Raw genomic sequence first — 20,497 nt, 5'->3', positions numbered from 1 at the left:
GGTATTCTGCATTATGTCTGTAGAACCAACTCCTCTTGAGTTCTGAGCCCCTGACTTTGCAGCTTCAGTTGTGTGTTTCAGGATAGCTCCTATGTGTGGGTGGAGTTTTGAAAAGAAGTAAACTCAGCCAATAAATCAGAAATGCTATTTTGTGGAATCGTGACATTCATGTAATCTGTTAGCTGACTTGGAGGCAGGGCTCCATCAACACAAACTCCACTGCTACAGGCATGTCAGCTTCTACAGAAACCTGCACTAGGGACAGGACTGCTTGGGTTTAAAGGATGTTTGCACAGCAGTGTTAGAATACCTGCACTTTTGATTTCATTCCTGGGGTCCTATACTTTTTTTTTTTTTTGCTCCTATATCCTCTTCTGTACAGTGCCCTTCTTGCCTGATTTCACTGTCCTGTTCCATGTGTTTGAGAAGGCTCAAGTGAGAGAGAAAATGAGAAATGCATGTGAATTTTCAGCTGGATAGAAAGATACAGGAGGAGTCATTTGGACTTTCCTGTAGCCTGTGGGCAGTGGAGTCTCCCCCCACTCCCTCCACTTTGCTAGCCCACCACCACCAAATCCCTGTGTCACCTGTGTTGTACTCAAAGGAAGTGGCCCATGGTCACCAGCTGCCTAATGTCACTGGGCTCTGCTTCAACCTCAGAAGAGACGTCCCCCTCCCAGTTCCACTTCTCACTATCCTAAAGCAATTAACAGAGGCCACTACAGATCTGAGACCAAGCTCAGATGCTTCATGGAAGTGTTAGAAGCCACAATAAAGATTCAGGCATGATCATCTGAAATAGGATGGCAGATAGCTGAAGAACTAAAAAGTGTCTAAAGAACATATAGGAACCCTGTGGGTTATTCTGTTTTCTCCAGTAGAGTCTTAGGATTCAACAAACTTTTTGCTGATTTTGGAAAAAAGAAACCCAAATCAGAGGAAAGTTAGTGCTGCTCTGAATAAAGATCACCAGAATTTTTAAGCAGGGCCAAAATACATATATTTTCCCCCAAACATTCATTTTTCAGAAATCGCTTAGTAATGTTTGTTATAAGATACCCCCCCTAAAAAAAAAAAAAAAAACCTGAAAATTTCAGCAAGAACCCAGTGAAGTTATTAGCATTTACTGCTTAGATCTGGCATGCAGAGGTGCCAGGCAGCCTTGAAAGCAGACTGTGCTGTTGGCTGAGCCCGCAGTCTGTGGTTGTGCCTCTTTCTTATCTGAGTAACATAATATGCTAAGAATGACTTCTAGCTTCCCTGCACTGTGTTCATCTGCTTGAGAGTGCTGTTCAGTGGTATGAGAATGACCAAACATTTATACCTAGCAATGACCTATCTATGTGAAATTTCAATACTTTCATTTAAATCTGTTTAAGTTCTATCACATACCTTCCTATTTGTGCTAATCTGTGTGCCCTTTCTGAGGGTAGGCTGATTGTCAAATATCAACAAATGGAACACACAATTGTTTTTATCATATATTAAATGGTTTGTATGTACAAGCTTATCAGAAGGAGCATATTTGTTCTGGTAAATGCATTACCTCATAACCTGCTGAAAGAAGCCTGGCCACAGTTATTCCAGCTTTCTCTCTGGAGGCAGGGGACATTATGCTATGGGAGGCCAGGCTCACTGATGTAGCAGAACTAGGCACAGAATCTTCTCCTAAAATTGGATTTCCTAATCCTGCTCTCCAATCTTTCTGCTTCTCTGTCTTTGGCACACATATCATTCTGTCAATTCTCATACCTACTAGTGAGGAAATCTTTCTTTCCTGATGACCAGAAACAGACATTTTAAGATTATGTATGAAACGTACACATTTCACAGAATTATGGAATCACAGAATGGGTAAGGTTGGAAAAGACCACAGTGAGTCATCTAGTCCAACCTCCCTGCTCAAGCAGTTGCCACCTTCAAGTATTGGTGATGAACTTCCTACTGCTTCCAGGGAATAAGTGTTTCTATCTAACAAACAGAGATTAACAAAACGGATTATTCCATATCATCAATGGATTATTTTCACCAAGCCACTCAGTTAGGAAAATATTCTCACTCTAATTAAATAGGTATCATGCAGCATATTCAGAGCTCTGGATCGTTTACTCTTAGGCTGTGGTATTTGCTCATCTCTAGCTTTCCTCATTCAGTTTCTCTGCTGCAATAGATTGTGGAGCTGTGCCATGGGATGATTATGGAAATAACTGCTCTCAGAGCCCAGCTCAGTGATTTAGAGGAAGAAAATCTTGGTCTCAGAGAGCAGGTTAGAAAAGCACGGGATGAATATGAATCACTAGTGCAGAACGTTTTTGTGACTTGTGTCCATCTAAAAGTAAAAATAAAAGGGGGTACTCCATCAGTGTTTCTGTGCTGCTGTATAACTCACCACAAGTGTAGCACTCAAAGGAATAAATTGCTGCAGTGTTCCAGGTGGATGAATATGTGAATCATTTGTCTCCTGCTGCTAGAAGCATCTTGTAAAAACGTCTGGTGGAAAAATAATGTACCTTCTCCAAGAGAGATGTATTCTCGATGGAACAGGTACCACATTAGAGAGTGATGGAAGCTCTTTTTAGTTACAGCAGAGGGAATATTTTGGATATACCTCAGCTTGTAATATCCTGCATTATTTTTCTTGGAAACGTTATGTCTGCTGCATAATTGTATTGCTCACTCTAACAATGCCTTTGTTTTCAAGTAGCCCACTGATATCTTTGATCTAATGATATCTCATTACTTTACAAAAATAAGACATTCCAATGTAGTCTATAAAAACTGACCTGATTGGGACCAGAGAGCAAGTACATGCCTCAGATCCTCAGAGTTTTGATTTGATGGTACATGAGCCCATTAATGTCAATAGTGACTTGAGGAATATTGTGATTATTTTTGCAGTCCTAAGAGTGAATCCAGTTTTCACCAGAGAACCTGATTTTTCACCATGGTGCTGCTACTTCCATTAAATACATACATCCCAGGACTGCCAATAGATCACCTGCAAATGACACAATTGAAATTCCACTTTTTTTAGTGCCTGGAGGCAAGAAGAATATTGCTCTGTCTTCCTGATACATTGATTCTAGGAAAATAGTAAAAAAGAAAGACCATTTGGTTGTAGTTGAGAGACTTTTGAAATCTTCTGAATGTCGCTTTCCCTTATGTGTACACTCTGTCTCTTACAGGTTCTGTTTGTAATTGCAGAGAAAGTCGGATGTCTATTGCCTTAGCACTGAGCAATGAGTGTATGAAATCAACGAGTGAAGTGAGAAGGGACGAGCCAACAGTATGATTGATCTGAAGGAAAAGGTTGGCTCCACTGAAAATAATGGTAACTTGAAAGAACATTTTTCCAAAACAAGGAAATACATGTGTGTCAGTAAACAAAGACAAGGATAATATGCTGGTTGAACTCACTGAAGATAGCTTCTCTTACTGCATTCTGCCTGGGACATGGGTTGGTGAAGAGCTGGTGGTGATCCATCACTAGACTCTTAATTTGTGACTTCCTGTCACGAATCTTTGTGTGCTTATGCTCCAAGTGCAAAAATGTTGTGCCCTTAGAACCTGAATAACTACATGTATTTGAACTGAATTTGGTTCTAAACCTTAAAACTCTGCTTTCAGACTCTTCTGAATGAAACCAACACCATGCTTGAGAGCATCAGAGAGGTTGAACTTGAATGTGAGGAAGTATAAATGGGAACACATGTTCAGTCATAATGTCAACACTTTCAGGTACTGCCATTGTCCCTTTTCTGGGCAGGGGAAAGAGACTGTGGTGTTTCAGTGGCCCCGATAAATCTGTTGATGGGAATTTTTTCTTCTTGTTGTGCAGGCTGGTCACATAAAAGAATGGGAGCAGAATCCTTTTTCACACTAGTGGTCATTTAGAATAAAAATATATTCAGCTTAATGTTTTGAAAAAGAGCTCCAAAACTGATCTTCCGGGAATTATAAACTAATGCCTGAAAAGTTATTTCCAAGCTGCAACTTCCAAATCAATTCCTTTTATAGTCAAACATATTCCGCCTCAGCAAAGTTCAATTTGTGCTGAAATTATGTAGTCAGCCAGTGAATACAGATGAGATCAAATTGATAATGGCTATGTACTTCTGTCTAAAGAAAATATGTCTGCAGCTCTCTCAAGCAGAGAAGCTTGTGAAGCAGGGTGAAATGCAATGCCATCATAGTGAGAAGGGCTTTCAACACCCCAAATGTACCTGGGAGGTGGGGACAACCCAGAAGTAAGCGAGGAACCGGTGGAAATGGAAGAGGTCAATGTGTGAGAAGGCTGCAGGGAGACCTCTGTGTCCCTTCTTGGAAGGGACGGTGTGTAGATGCAGTGAACACAAAGAGTGTGGAGCTCACGTGCAGTCAGAGGGCTGTGGTTGAGCAGAGCCATGGGAACTTCGTGGGCTGCTGCACACCATGGTCAGGGGTGCTTGCAGGGTACTGAAGAAGGACCAGCAGGGAGCAAGGATTGCATTCTGTGTAAGGAGTTCATTCCCTGCACAAAGCTTGTGAGTGTGGAGATGCACTACTGACGGCCTGTGAGTCAACGTCAGAGGAGGCAGGAATGTTAGTGAAGATTAATGACTGTGGTGGGGAATCTGTGACAGTCTGCCTGGTCAAGAGAACAAATTGGATGGATCTGTCTATAGAGGGATAGGAAAAGTGATTTTGATTTGAGGTCTTGGTGTTCATCTGGAAATCTACTGGAAGGGAAAAAAAGCACTGTAAAAGCTGAGGCAGTTCCTAGGTAGCATTAGTGATAATATCTTAAAAGCAAGTGCTAGAGGAGCCAACTGTGGTAAATCCCTACTTCTGCTGCTCACAAACAGGGAAAACCATCTGAGGCTGTATTGACTCCTGAAATAAAATGATTTCAGGATCAGGAGAAAGGTTGCAAAATTATGCTGCAGAGTTAGGACTTGGGACTTCAGGAGAGTGGACTGTGATTTATTTAGGGAATTGATAGGCAGAATCCCTGAAAAACTGCCAAGAGAGGAAAAGTGCAGAGGAAAACTCTGGGTTCCTACAAAAACTGATTGATTTTTAAATAAAACTGAGGAGATTTCATAACCAGCTACCCTGTTATGCAAGAAGACCAGGGAGTTTAGCAGAAACTTGGCCTTGATTGCCTTAGCAAGGAGCTTCTTGAGGAACTGAAATAGAAAAAGGAAGATTGCAAATAGTAGAAACATGGGCAGGCCACAGAGGTGGAGTATTGGAGTTCAGACCCATAGTGGTGAAATTAGGAAGGCCAAAGCCCAGCTACAAATAAAATTAATATGGGGCACAAAAGCTAAGAAGCTAAGTGGACACTGAATGGTAGAGCTTCTCTGCAGAGACACTTCTGCCAGAAGGGCCAGGACCTCCAGCAGTCCTTTGGAACCTCTGTAACAGTTTTCAGCAGGAAGTCATAGAATCATAGAATGTTAAGGGGTTAGAAGGGACCTTAAACACCATCTAGTCCCAATGTCCCCTGCCATGGGATGGGACACCCTCCACTAGACCAGGTTGCTCAATCCAACCTGGCCTTGTGTTACAGTGCTGCAGTGTTGCAGTATCCACACTGTAACAGCCTTGAGCACTGCCAGGGATGGGGCATCCCCAGCTTCTCTGGGAAAGTCTGCTATTTGGAGCAATGAAGAAGAAAACCTGATGACTATACTTTTCATGAATCCACTAATTTTGTTTCTATTAAGGACACTGTAATTAGGGTGAACCAAGTATATGTATATAGTGCGAAACAGAATCCCCATTTGGCATAATAATGTGTTCATTACCATTAAGAGGGCTTCATTTTGGAGGGGTTCACTGCTTGCTTTTTTGGATTAAATTTCTCCAATTTTTTCCCATTCACATTTCCTGTTTCCCCAGAGACACAGTAATAGAAATTTATTGCCAAAGGCTGCACTGCTTTATACTGCAAAGTTTGAGCGTTCGAAAGTTAAAATGAGACATAAATAGTTGCATGCTTTTACAATTGTATTTACTTCCAAACCACATTGCTTCCTGGGGAAATTATCCTTGTGGGTCTACTCTTACCAATGTCTTCTTTAACAGGAACAGCTGCAGCTGATGCAGGATGACAATATCAGGCTTAGCAAGCTGATGTGTAAGCTAAAGGCTCTGAACTGTTGGAAGCAAAACACTCAGAAGGCACTGCTCTCTGCTAAGCTCAGAGATGCTGAGAAGATGGTATTTCCTTACCACTTCATCTCTTGTTTTGTCTAATTTTTTGTAAAACTCATGATCAGATTGGCGAGGCTTATGGAATAATGGTGAGCCTATAGGAGTTCCTGGTAACTTCAGATTTTAGGCAAAAATTCTATATTTTTTCCCCACTGTACTGTGTGTATAATGGCAGTCTTCAGATGGGAAGAATGTGAAACAAATCTCTGATGCTTGCTTGAAGCAAGAGTTTAGGAAGTATGCGTAGCCTATAGTATTCCTAATTCTGTCATTGACCCAGAAAATGAATTATGACATTGCATCAAAATTTACTATTTCATAACTGATCAGAAGGTATGAAAGAGAAGACAGGCAGACATGAGGTGAAAATGAACTAGATTGTTGTTTGGGAAGTGGTGGCGTTTTTTTTCTTTTTTTCAATTGGTGTCTGCTTAAATGAAGCAGAACACAGAATGAGGTTTATAAATTTAATTAAAGAAATAAAAGGTTAAGGACAAAAATTACTAAATTAAAGTGAAGATGGATGGAAAGAAAAGTGCCTCACTGCTTTAAATGAAGCTGATTAGGATTGAACAAACAGGCTATTGATTGTTATAGAGGCTAATTAGCTGCACATGTCAAACAAAGGAAAGCAGAATGGATCATATTTGTTAATTTAAAAAGGGTGAAAACAAAATGGGCTTCGTGTGCTTGTTAATTTTAAACCCTAATAAAATGGATGTGCATACAATTAGTTCAACTGTACCAGGGAGATGCTAAATCATCAGAATATTTTACTGAATAGCTCAGTCAAAAATTGATTGAATTATTGCAAATTTGTGGATTTAAATAAGAAATGGGAGCTTTCTTCACAGGATTTAAAAGAAAAGTCTGAAACTGAGAAAAAATATTGGGAGAATTTGGTTTTTTAAAATTCGAAACTAGCTCATCTCACTCTGGCAGAACTTTCTTGTGTTTGACTTTGGAATGATCCCAAAGATCTAAGAATTTATATTTCACTGTCCCCCACTCCAAGTGCAGAGGATCCTGGGCCCTGCTTTTTCCAGTTCAAATGGCTGGGAAAGGAGAGAGGGCTGCTGGATCTGTATCTAACATAGTAAGATGTATATATACACACACATTTATGTTCGTGTTTAAAAGAAACAAAAAGACCCTGCCTGGAAGGAAAACAAGCTTCATCACACACGTTTTTGCTTTAGAGACAATGAAGGGATAAACAGATTAGTAGATGGACAAGAATTTCTACGGCATAAGAAAGATCAAGTTTTGCATTGCTCTGAGCACACAAGAACTTGAATTGCTGACATGTAAATATAATTACAGATGTGCAGTTGTACCCATAGGAAAGATCATCTTATGTTTTCCCCTTTAGAGGACCCCTCTTGTCCATCCTCTTCCCCACTCTGCTTTAAAAAAGATCCAACTTTTCTTAGAAGATAGGAACAATTCAATCCAAATTTACTCAAAACTCTCTGAGAGACTTACCCTTCCAGAAACCCACTTCTCTATAAAAGAGAGAAAGTGACTGCTCTCATATTGTTTCTGTGATGTGCTTTCTATTTACAGGAAGGTCTTCAAAACAAAAAAGACTGTCTGAATGCTGCTTTGTTTCAGAGGCAGCTCATGTCTGTAAGGAAAGCTCCTGCAAAACCTCAAGCAGACACTGTCAAGCTAAAGAAATGGCTACATAAACTGATATCTGAATTCAACAGTTCCTGAATTCTCCTCTCCATCTCACTTTAACGAGGAATTTGCCCGCCGCTACTCAAGGAGAGAAATGGATTAAAAGCTAGCTACGTGATAGTTACTGAAGTTGGATGTGCATTTTATGGCATTGAAACAATGTGTTTGTCTGAGTGTTCTCACCATCCCAGGCAGAGAGAACTAGGGAAAAAAAACTGTAGCATCTTGGAAGAAGTTCGAGTCGCATACCAAAATGACACCTACAGGCACTACATTTGCATATGTCATCAACAGTGCTGGATGTATTGTTTCGTAGTGCAAAAGACACTACTAATATTCTATTCCACAGATTTTAAGAAAAATTAAATTACAGATCTTGAGGTCATTAGTCTTCTACCCAATCATTAAATTTCAAGGAAACATTCAGAGGTGTTGTCATTGAAACCAGAAGAAATTCATTACATGTTTTTTTGGTTGTTTTTTTGTTGCAGTCTGTGTGAACACCTTCGTAGATATATCACCAAGCCAGCAAGCTGCCTTTCACTTCTACACATGGCTGCACATGCTGAAATGCCCCATTCTGCAAAGCAGACTGAAAAGCACACCCTTCACTTGCAATATACTTAATGCCAGGCAACATTAATGTATGGAAAATAAGTCTTGTCAAGCCAACCTCATTTCATTCCGCTGATAAAATTACAAGTTAAACATTATGCTAGAGATGTAATATATATTTGGAAGGGCCGTGTGGGTTAGCAGCGCATAAATTTTGTATTTTAAATTTCAGTATTACACCATATCAATAAAAATGCTAAATGGATTGAGAGCTAGATTTTTTCTGACATAAAAAAATGCATCATTTTCATTAAATTTAGTTGGTTTCTGATGGGTTTCTGATGGGTTTCTACAAGGGTTGGTAGCAGAGCTATCAGTATACATTTTTGTCAGTGGCTTGGACATAAATATAAAATTATAGATTATAAAAATAACCAATGACATATTTGGGGAGGAATGTTAGTGAATTTGATAAGGCACATACAGTGAATAACAATGTGGGCAGAGCAGGAATACAGAATCACACAGGTAACTCAGTAACTGGGTTATCCCTCTGAGAAGTATTTCAGTGCCTGCTTAGACGAAGAACGAGAAGAAGGCAGGGCTTGTGCAGAACTGGGTGGCTGCATCCCTGGACAGGACAGCGAATTTAACACACAGATGACCAGCTGTGTAGTGTGGTACTGGAAAAGATCGATGCGGCAATCTTTTAGTTTATAAAAAGGATGGCAGTGCAGATATAGTAAAAAAGAGTTTGTAGCTCTATGTAAAACACAGAAGTACTGCTGGTTCCAGAGTGCACTACATAAAACACATGAGAAAAAAATCAGGGAGTACAGAGAAGAGTTCCAAAAATTATTCGAGGGCTACAAGAAATGCTTTCTAGCAGAGGGCTCAATCTGGTTAGCCTATCTGAAAGAAGAGTGACATGCCTACAGTCTATGGATAATTATGTTGGGAGAGAAGATCAGACATTAAAAGGTACTTAGGGAAAGGTCAAGCTTCAAAGTTGAGGCCAGAAAAATTGAAAAAGTGGAAATGAGAAACAGTGTCTTCAAAATGTGATTAAGCAATGACAATGTGGCTAATGGAGTATCAACAAAAACAAGTGCCTTTTTGGGAAACATGGATTAGGCCAAACCAACTTACTCATTCCAGTGCAAGGGTAATGAAGGTAAAGGTGATATCAAAAAATCACATCTGGTAGATCGATTGCACCATTCTGAGCTTATCAGGCTATGAAACTCCAACCTTAGTAAGGCTTAGAGAGCTCCCCAGTGAAAAATGTTTGGGCCATGACTGCTTTAAATTCTGTGTGCTCAGATTTTTCAGCAGAGTGGAATTGCCTTTGGGTAATAAATTGGTTTTCTTCATTGACAAGCTGTCAGTTTACTTCCAGAAGACCCACTGCATTTATCATCTTTCTAGCAGCAGCTTCTGTTGGTTTTGTTTTCTTTTGGTTTCTAACATCAGCTTCCAGTTCTTTATTTTCTTCCTAATTCCTTTCTTACCATTATGATGATGGTATTTACCAACAGCAAGCTTCATTTCACAACCCTTGGCTGTACAGGAGGTTTTGTCCTGATATGGGTGGCTTGCAATACCATTGCATTTGATTGACAAAGAGATTCTAACACGTAGCTGTACTGTCTCTACAAACTGCATAAACAGCAATGTTTCAAAAAGCTGTGCTGATTTTCCCCCTTTCCTTTTTTATATGTTGTTTTAAAAACAAGTTTCATATGCAGAACAGAGGCTGGTTGCAGAAAGTAAGTTACAACAGAATGAGGAAATTGGAAGCAACTGAACTTTTTATTTGCAATTGAATGAGTTCTCCACATGAATGTTGTTTTGAGGCTTCTCCCTCTAACGAGCAGTGATATAAATACAGCATTCTGTTCCCAACTCACCCTACCCTTCCCTTGTGCTCCCCATTTTCACAACCCAGATTTTATTTTGGGTTTAGGTCTGACTGGCTTTTTAGATACTAGGATAATTCAGGTTTGTTTACCAACATTTCATTATCTTCAGTACCAATGGAGACAATGTGGGACTGGGTCTCTCTTCATTCAACTCAGCTGGGCATGACATCTGAGGACTGATCATCAGGGTTTAAAAGGAAATCAAAAAGGTGTGTATGGGAAGTGGGGTAAAGCAATCTAACTCTGAAGTGTTTATAATTGCTTGTTTTAGAAACAAAAGCTGTTGGAAGTAGTATAGAGGAAGGTACAAACAGCCAAGAACTGCCAAGAGACAAGTAATCTGTGCAATGAAAGCTAAAAACATGGACAAGCTGCTTGAAGAGAAAGAAGAAAAAGAGCAGAGATTGAAATGCCTCTGAGGGAAGCTGAAAAACCTTCTAAACCATACTATCTTCAACAAAAAAGGGGACAAGAAAGAAATGCAGTAAATATACTCATAATGCAGAGTTGAAAAAAGGAAGTATTTGCATTTCTGAGGAGATGTCTCAAGTTTTAACACTGTCTGACCACATATCTGAGTGTGTCCCTTCAAGTGTCTGAACTTCAGGGCTTCTCTGTAGCCATCCAAGTGTGCTGGATATGTCTTGCCACAGGAACCTTGGCACTGTGCTGGGCCCTGCCTGCTGGGGGCTTTAGGGTCATGGTCCACTTTTTGGTGGCATCTTGTGCATCAAGCAAAGCATTGCCAGCCAGGCAAGGGAGGGGATTGTCCTGCTCTGCTCTGCACTGAGGCGGCCTCACCTCAAGTGATGGGGGCAGTTTTGGGTGCCACAATATAAGAAAGGCATTAAACTATTAGAGAGTATCCAAAGGAGGCTACAAAGAAGGTGAAGGCCCTTGAGGGGAAGCCGTACGAGGAGCAGCTGAGGGCACTTGGTCTGTTCAGCCTGGAGAAGAAGAGACTGAGGGGAGACCTCATTGCAGTCAACCCCTTCCTCATGAGAGGAAGCGAAGGGGCAGGTACTGATCTATCTTCTTTCTGGTGACCAGTGACAGGACCCAAGGGAATGGCCTGAAGTTGTGCCAGGGAGGTTTAGGTTGGGTATCTGGAAAAGGTTTTTCACCCAGAGGGTGGTTGGGCACTGGAACAGGCTCCCCAGGGAAGTGGTCACAACACTGACAGAGTTCAAGAAGTGTTTGGACAACACTCTGAAGCCCGTGGTGTGACTCTTGGGGATGGTCCTGCGCAGGGCCAGGAGTTGGACTTGAGGATACTGATGGGTCCCTTCCAACTCTGCATATTTTATGAATCTGTGATTGTCTTTCTGATACTTCTCAGGACCATCCTGTTGAGCCTGGGTCAGTATCTTTGCTCTAGAAAGTGAGCAGTATTCTCCATGCTTTAGAGGTAAACTGCCAAAGAATTTGCGTAAGGTGCTGGTGCAGAGGGAACGGGTGTGCAATGTCAGACAGAACATGCTGGCAGCCCTGGGGAGACTGAGGGTGGTGCAGCTAAAGCAGCAGCTGGCTGGGTTTGGTGGCTCTGGGGGATTTGGATGTGCCCCAGGCCTCTGCCATAATGGCCATTCTCATCACCAGGCTATACAAGGAACTTCGGAGCCTCACTTGGACACTGCCTCCCTGCTGGAGCCATGTTCCCAGGTCTGCAGTGTCTGTGACATTTTCCAGGCAGGGCTTTGACACCAGCACTGCAGAGCTGACAAACTGCTGTCCTTTTGCTTTATCTGCTCTGCACTGGACATGAACTCTCTGCCCTTACTCTCACACATTGTTTCACATTGTCACACATTACAACACTGTTCCCCAAACTCTGGACTAGCAAATGACTGTACTGGGAAGGGAACTGCTTTAATCCAGTCAGACCACAAAAATGGCATTCATTTTCACTAAACTGATGCCATTGTACTGAACTGATGCATTGAGTCTAAATCTTAGTGCACATTTGTAATCATTGATTTAGTGTAACTGAAATCAGGTTCACTCTTAAGATTGTCTCCAGGTAAAAGGTGCTGTTGACCTTTTTGGTCAAGTAAATACAATCTCTGTGTTTAGCACAATTGGTAGAGTAGGCTCTTGGCTGTGAAATGTGCAGTGCTTCTTTTGTAGTATAACCTGCAGAAAAAAAAGTACTGTTTGGAAACCACTTGATTGGACCTTAACTAGATTAATCCATCTACTGACAATTTTGCTGCCTCAAAAGCCTCCTTACCCTTGCTTTCTTGGTCTACTGAGAAAAAAGCTTTCTAAGCATATCTGAATGTCTCTCCTCCAAATCAAGCAAAATATATTCTGTCTTCAATCTTTTCAAGCATCAAGGTGAAAGCATAAGCTGTTGATTTTCCAGAGTCAGGATGGCAAATGCCATTATGCCGGAAATAATTGCTCAGGCTTCTGGCATGTTTTCTAAACAAAATCATATGAGAGACTTTTACACAGCCACAGCAGTTGGTGCAGACACATGAGGCCACTGAGTTCATAGGTGTCTATCTTTGATGAGACTCTGAACTGTCTTGCTTTGTTTAAAAAATAACCCTTCAAGAGATCAGAGCTGTCAACAGCTGTATCAATCTTTGAGGAGAGCAGAACAAGAAAGAGTAACTACAGTGCACATGCTTTTATTGCCACACAACAGTCTCAGCTGCAGCTAGCACCTATGTGGTCATTAACACTAACAAACCTCAAATATAAATTCAGTTAGCAAATTACAGTCTGTGTGAGAGGTGAGGGAAGAGCTGCTCTTTTCTTCCACACACCTCTGCCCTGAAAATGGATGTAGGGCCTTGCCTAATTAGGGTTACCTGCAGAGAACAGTGAGGAAAAGGCCTCTTTATTGTTTTTATCTCCCTCCAGCAATGCCCGAAATCCAGATTCCTATTAAACAATAATGAGAATGTCAATTTGCACTACTCGTGCTGTACTTTGCATTCAGAGGGATTATAGGTATGTTTCGCAAAACCGTAATTATGGATTATTTCAACCAGAGAGAACTGATAGCCACTCATTCACATGAGTGCACAAGGACATCTTTTCCTTTAAATCAAGGCCCCTGCTTTGCGGCAGAGCATTTGGATGATGAAGTTTTGTTGCTAGCATTAATTCTTTTACCATCTTTTAGATACAAAGTCAGTTAACCCAAGAGTGCAGTTTAGATTGGGAGACAGGTTGATGAACTGCAGTGTCAAGTTTATGATCTGGAAGCTGCAGTTTCCCAGAGGAATGTGACTGCAGGTAAAGACAGGTTGTGAGTTATGTGTCCATGTCTCTGAATCCCTCTTTAACCTTTGAAGGGACAGGCAACTTAAGCCAAATATAAAAGAGAAGAAGACCTGCTCTGTAATGAAAGCATTTAGGTAGAGGAGAAAGGGCTTTTGAGTTGTCTGACTTTTCCTGAAAGTTGTTTTTGGTCTATCTATGCTTTCTGACATGACAGCTGCTGAAGCAGCACAACACACCCAGTTAATACCTTTCAACCATAATTTGTGTTGTCTTTTGCTTTGTAGGGATATCATGGGAAATAAAAGGGGAGCTGCATTTAGGGCGGAGGCAGTTGGGAGACAAAGGATCCCAAGTGGTAGGAAACCAGGCTTCAGTAGTGGTTCTGTTCTTGGAACAGCTTACTTAGAAACCATGTGGGGCAGTCAAACAAGGCTGTATCTTTGTAATTCAGTTAGATATATGCCTATGATTGCAGGATTTTTTTAGAGGCTTTCAAGACAGCAGTGAGAGCTTTCTAGCCCTTAACTGAATTAACCTGGAACTTAAACCTTTTAACAGAATTCCTTCTTCTCAGCTGTTTGTTATGTAACTTCTAAAGGTAATGCTTATGTAATTCATGTAGTTTTAAAAGCTTGATTAGGGATTTCTACTCCTACTTGTCTGAAGTTTCTTCTTTTTTTCTGTGCTATTAAAATCTTACTGTCAGTCTGACAAACACATGCAGAAAAAATGATGGGCAATACCTAAATTTCTAGTAAGTTAAGTAAACAGGAAAAAACTTCAATGATCTTTCAAGGTCCATTTCTATGCTATGAAGAATATAAAGTACTACAAATTTAATTACAGTTTCCTTCTGCAGAAAAATGTTAGCTGTTCCTGCTACAGGAAACAGAAATGCTCGTTAGCGCACTGCTGAAGACAAGACACAAAGCAAATATGGAAAAATAAAGAAATGGGAGATATCTTTAATTAAAGCACACAAAATACTTGGCTTCTCTGGCTTTAAGCCAGTCAAGTTCCAGAGAAAAGATGGTGCAAAAATTGTAAGTCACATTGGTGCCACTGAACACAAGGAGAGCAGCTGTGAGAGGAAATTTTTTTTTCTCCTGCAGTGAGTGAGTTACTATTGTTAAAGATGATGCAGAGCTGGAAAAATTGTCTGAGGAGCTTGGATTTCTCTGTGCTCAACACAGGAGCTCCATCAAACAATAGACACATAGTCTGAAATGTGTTAAAACCCTGCAATGTATTGTAGCTACCTTTTCACCTCTGATGTTTTTATTCCTACTTCTAATTAATGGATACTGTGAAGTTTTGATTTTTTTTCCATTTCAAAAAGGTAGAAGGAAGTTTGCACAGCTGTTGTCCCACAGTACAAACAGTATAAGAAGTAATTTTTCAGATAATAAGTCAATATTAAATGGCTATTTTTTAAAGCATTAACTCTAGTACTTCTGATAAGGCAATCCAGGCTTGCATCGTGTAAAGATTTGTCTTTTCTGTTAAATTGATTGCACTGTGCCCCTGACCTGACTTCAGACCTATAGTACTTGGCCAGATCTATCTATATAGGAGTGGCAACTCCTATTTGCAATAGCTGTGTTGTGACTGTAAAGGCAAAGGTGTTTTTGAAACAGATCATGTCAACTTCAGGAATTGCCCAGGGAGACTAAGACTTTAGCCAGTTTGTAAGAATAATCTACAGATTAGCAGTCTGAGCTAATCTAGGTATTTTCTCCAGTCCTTTTCCTTTCACTTTCACATCCTCCTCTTCCTCCCTCTCCAATGCACGAGGTCCTGGCCTGTCTCAGCAGTGTAGAACAGTTGCTGCTCTTCTTTCTGGGTTCAGGTGGTGTTTGTGTAGGCAGCCCTCTCAAAGCCCTGCTACAGATTGTGTGGACACCTGATGCATCTGGCCAGACCGGGTAGTTGTGCACTCTGGCCAGCTGCCAGCTCTCCCCCACTGCTTCTGCAGAAGGCCAGAGTCCCTTGGGCATGCACCCTGAAATAATGCCAGAAACAGCTAACCACAGCTAACATCTTGGATCATACCTGAGAAGTGCCTCAATTAACATATTAAGCACAGGATTACAGATAGGCAGCAAAAACACCCTCATATTTTTAGCTAAAGTTAGCAGGAGGTGCTAATACAGGGTGAAGAAGTGGTACAATCACATCACATTGCACACAGATACTAATCAGGGCTAAATCGCATCAAACCTGATAGCAAGCAAAGCCTTTGATTCAGTGGAGATTTTTCTTGGTAGTTGAAGGGCTGGCATTAATTGGCTGCATCTCTTTTTTTTCAGAAATTAAATCAAAGACTGGAATTCACTATGGAATTTGGTGTCTCTTGGAACAGATCTTCACCTTTTAACACCTCTCCACAGCTTTTAATCTTGGCTTTCGACAGGACCAGAAAAGACACGGCTGTGGAGAAAATAGTCACATAAAGCAGATTTGGGACAGCAGAAATCCTCTGCTTCACAGAGATGTCTCCTGCTGCAGGAATGAATGCCGATACACTCATTACTATGAATTGAAAGGGCATGGGGTGAGCTGCAAAAATTGCAGAAAATGTCAAGTTTTGTGAGTAGTTGCACCTATTTGCAAAAAGGTTTTGTCCTACCTTCTGTCGAGATCATCCATGAATTGGTTTTTGCAGACTAACCAATATATTATTCAACTATACTGAATGTTCACAACTTGGGGTTCATTTATTTTTCTTTTACCCTAACACTTTTCTTAGAGGTCAGAAATAACAGCTTTTGCATTTACTTGAGTTCTGCTTTAACTCTGTGTTAGTAACTCTTCAGGTTCTGCAGCTCAGGTCCAGGGTAACAAGCTGTCAGCATTACTAGCATGATCCTTTGAATTTTGACCCAAGAAGCAGCAATGACAGAGGAGGAAACACTTTAAGACCAAATTCAGTAAGTAATGATGGCATTGATAATAAGGTGATATGGTTGCAGAATGAGCAAATTTTTTGCTTGTCTGCAAGCTGTGATTTCTGTATAGACCCAGGTAGGTTTCATGTGGACAGTATGTCAAGTCCCTTCAAAGATGTACCTTTAAAAGCAAGGTGGCAGTATGCATTATTAGTAAATGGGGAAAACAAGTTCTAAAAATTGACTAAGGAAAGGGAGCCAGAAGGAGGTATTTAGTTAGAAATGGTCTAAGAAATAATTTTTTTGAGTACCATACCATGATTAATGACACTTCTTACATGTTACTTATGCTTCCAGGTGCCTAGCAGATGGAAGGAGAGAACAGCAAATAGGATATTACTACACCTAAATGAAAAGTCTCTTCCTACTGTCTTCACATAGCTGCAGCAACAAAGACTGGTCCAGAAGTAAACCTAAATGTATTTTATAATCATTCCAGGTCATTTTAGAAAATGCCACTGAATTGGCAACCTTGAAGTAAGAGAAGAATAACTCATACATAAATCAAAGAGAGGCAGTAAGACTCCAGTGCTGTGCACATGTACTTCAATGCATCTGGATGCAGTGCTCAGTTCCAGCTCCAGTCATTCAATCTGCTAATCCATTTTAGGTACTGGCTGATGCAGATCCTCCTCCTGAGCAAGAGCAGCACTTCATGTCCTCCCTTCATAGACAGTGCAGCACAGTACAGAAAGGCAAGAACATCAGTTAAAACTAAAAGGCTTCCTTTGATTGTGGTAACCTTGGAACATGGTGGTGCAAAACACAGCTAAGTGCTTAGAGAAAAACGTTGGTGTCTGGTGTTTTGGTTTTTTTTTAACTGCTTTTGTATTGCAACCCTTGCCTACCACATCCTGCCCAGTGCAGTGCTCTCACCCCCAGAGGCTGCTGCCTGTACACTAAACCTTTAATCTCTGTTTAAAGACGACTCATCAAAAGCGTTGTCTTGACCTTCCCTAGCACCTTCTCTGCCCTTGTGCCAGTTTGGACAAATTTGGAGGAAAAATATCCTCTGATAGAAGGCAGGTTACAACCATCCCTCCCCCACCAGGTTTGGGGAAAAAAAAAAGAAATTTTCCTCGGAGGAAAGTGAAAGAGATAAAAACTATTTATTTAACAAAGACACAGGAAAAGGATAATAATGCTAAATGATAAAACCTCTTGCTGTGGAGAGAAACCTGGGAAGATTTCAGAGTCCTCCTGTAAATGTGGTCTCTCTCCTTCTCCTCCTCCTCGGAGCTGGGTTGTGGGCCCACCTCCAGGGCTTCGGTGGAAAATTCTCCCGATGTGTTCTGTTGTTGAAACAGTCCAGAAGAGAAGAAGGGAAAAAACCCAAAGTCCCAGGAAAACAAAGTTCAACCCTCCGTCTCCCTCCAGAGAAAAGGAGCCAAAAGCTGGCTGAAAAGCAAGCAGGGTGCTTCCTCTGCTCTTGCTGCTGCAGAAGCAGAGGAGTGTGTGTATATCTGTGTCCTTGAAACAACTGCTTTGGAAAGTTCGCTCGGTTTTTTTCTCTTCCTCCTCTCGGGCTGAGTTTAAAGGCACAGAAAGGCACAAAATTAATTTCTGGGCATAGAGCAGTGATAGGGGATACACATCATAAAGTCACCACAAGACAGCCCTCCACCAAGAAAGGGGAAGAAGTGCAGCTCCTTCCACAATGCTACACTAGCTAGAAGAAAACAGAAAAATGTTCATACGTTTATCTGCATTTCTCTTGCATGGAAAAATCTTCTTTTTATAGCCTAGCCAATAAAGGACTCAAAGTATCTTTCAGAGATGCATCAAATTGTATTGCAGCTTTTGATCAGTGACAATACTAACCTATGTGCCTTTTGGCATCATCCCCATGCCTGGATGCTTGTGAACACAAATAATCAAACACTTAAGCACTATTTTTATAAATAACTAAGACCTAGAATTAAATTCAGGCAAAACTTACCAGCATTGCATTGGTTAAACACTGATTAAAAGAGCACAGTTGTGTTAGAAATGCTGCAGGATACAGGATTCCTAGAATAGGACTGACATCCTTCACCATTACTGAAGCAAGTTTTAATTCATGCACGCTTGCTGCTACATCAAAACAAGTCACTTTATTCTCAAAATGCTGTGGATTCAGGTGTCAAATAACATGAGTTCTTTTTAAGGTATGCAATAAATGAAGGACAAGGTGAGTGACAACTATCCAAGGTCAGTTGTCACTAGAGAAGCCATCCAATGGGATTTTAGCACACTCCAGAAACCAAACGCCAGTTTGGAAGTAGAGCAATAACATCAGTTTGAAGCACTTACATGCCATTGCAGTAGCAAAAAAGGAAGGGCTGTCTCCAGTAATCACAGCTTCTTGTTAAAACACCTGAAGAATTACTGAATATAGCAAAATTCAAAGACTGTTTTAGAAAAAATATACCTACAGGAGATTGTCTTCAAAGAAGAGCAGTAACACATGACTGGTACTATAGGGATAAACCATTGTGCGCAGACTTTCAGTGGTGCATTGTAATGAAAACTGAATTCAGTCCTTAAATGCGTGCAGCAGATGGATGATTTTCTGGAAGGCATAGCAATTTTAATAACATCAGGAAGCTCTAGGTTTCCTTCATTCCCATACAGCCTTTCCAAAACTATGACTAAATTTTTTGCAATTTCTCATCATATGAGACTGAGTTATGTCAATACACATTCATACTTGATACACTACCCAGATAAGCATCAAGGTCATGATGAAAAACTGAGGTTTCTTCCCCCAGAGCTGGTTATCATTTTAGTCAGTCAGCAACCACAGAACTGCACACCCTCTGTTCTCTTGCTCAAGCATACTGACAAATTCTCTGGCATGTGGGGACTGAGGGAACTGGAAGATGAAGCTGCAATGCATCATATTTGAGAAGTCATGGTAGTCCAGATTAGTTTCCACTGACTGAAAAAGGGGAAATGTAACCCCACTTTTGAAAACAAAAAATAAAAGGGAAGACCCAAGGAACTCTAGGCCAGTCAGTGCCACCTTGGTGCCTGGCAAGAAGATGGAGCAGATCCACCTGGAATCTCTGCTGAAGCACACAGAAAATAAAGAGGCAATTGGTGACAGCCAACATAGCCTCACTATGGACAAATCATGCCTGATCAATCTGGTGGCTTTCCACAACGGGGTTACAGCATTGGTGGATGAAGGAAGAGTGACAGACATCATCTACCTTGACCTGTGCAAAGTACTTGACATTGTCCTGCATGACATCCTTGTCTCTGAACTGGAGAGACATGGATTTGACAGACAGACCACTTGGTGGATAAGGAAGTGGCTGGATGGCCACACTCAGAGTTGCAGTCAATGGCTCAGCATCCAAGGGGAGACCAGTGACGAGTGGTGACCTCAGGGCTCAGTACTGGGACCAGCGCTGTTCAATTTCTTTGTTGGTGACACGGACAGTGGGACCAAGGACACCCTCAGCAAGTTTGCCAATGACACCAAGCTGAGGGGTGCAGTGGACACGCTGGAGGGCAGGGATGTCATCCAGAGGGACTCGGGCAGGTTTGAGAGGTGGGACTGTGCAAACCTCATGAAACTCAACAGGGCCAAGTGCAAGGTCCTGCACCTGGGTCAGTGCAATCCCAAACAGAAATAGAGGCTGGGGAGTGAATGGACCAACAGCAGCACTGAGAAGAACCTGGAGGTTTTGGTCAATGAGAAGCCCAACATGAGCTGGCAATGTGCACTCACAGCCCAGAACAACTGGGGCTGCATCAAGCAAAGTGTGATCAGCAGGTCATGGAAGGTGATTTTTGCTCTCCACTCCACTCTTGTGAGAACCCACCTGGAGTACTGCACCCATCAGACCTGTTGGAGCAAGACTAGAGGTTGCCCAGAGCAGCTGTGGATACCCCATCCCTGGAAATGTTAAAGCTCCATCCAACCTGGCCTTGGAGCAACCTGGTCTAGTGGAAGATGTCCCT

The sequence above is a fragment of the Coloeus monedula genome (genome assembly GCF_965178545.1).
Source record: "Coloeus monedula genome assembly, chromosome: 2".
Classification (NCBI taxonomy): Eukaryota; Metazoa; Chordata; class Aves; order Passeriformes; family Corvidae; genus Coloeus; species Coloeus monedula.
The sequence above is the reverse complement of the archived record's forward strand: the minus strand, read 5'-3'. Positions refer to the sequence as shown.